Below are 803 nucleotides of genomic sequence, written 5' to 3' on the forward strand. Positions count from 1 at the left end.
TCTCATTGTTAATGGCTCTTAGGCCTCAATATGTGTGAGAAACTCATGGAGAGTTCACGAAAACTTCCAGTTGATATTTCATCTAGGTCAATTTGGGATCTCTGAGCTTGGGACTCTTTATCATGTAAGTGACATGGCTCCTGATACTGGCCAGAAGTCTTTACTAGGAGATAACACATGTACAAGATGCTATTTTTTCATTTGGGGAGCCCCTCTTCTTTCTAAAACTAGCAGACGCGTAATTTTAAAATGTTATTATTAAAGTTTAAAAAGGAAACTACACACTGAAAACTGCCCAGCATGAACAAGCCTCTCGATGAATTAATCATGTAGGGGCACACTGTGTCATCAGCATCGAAGTCAGCAAAATGGACTCAGCCAGCTTCCCCGGAGACAACTCACTCCATATCTTTCCGATGCAGAGCCCCCCATGTTTCTCCCTAAAGATCCTGCTAGTTTTGCCTGCTTTTGAATTTTATATATATGGAATCATGCTATTATTTTGAGATTTAGAGTCAATTTGTAGACATCATACCAGTTAGTTTAGTAGATTTTTTTCCCCTGCTGAGGGTTGATTTTAGGGGCTCCTGTGTGCCAGGCCAGCACTATACCAACTGAGCTATACCCTAAACTTCAAAAATAAGTTAATATAATGATTTCTAATTGGGTGTTGAAGAACTGTGGATACAAAAAGAGATCCATGAAGACACCAAGTTTAGGACACAATCATCGCCTCTAGGGATGATGAAACCTAGGAAAGAAGCTGGAAAGAAGCTGGAATTGTTTTTTTTTTTTTTTTTTTT

This window comes from Microtus ochrogaster, linkage group LG7_11 (genome assembly GCF_000317375.1).
Source record: "Microtus ochrogaster isolate Prairie Vole_2 linkage group LG7_11, MicOch1.0, whole genome shotgun sequence".
Taxonomy (NCBI): domain Eukaryota; kingdom Metazoa; phylum Chordata; class Mammalia; order Rodentia; family Cricetidae; genus Microtus; species Microtus ochrogaster.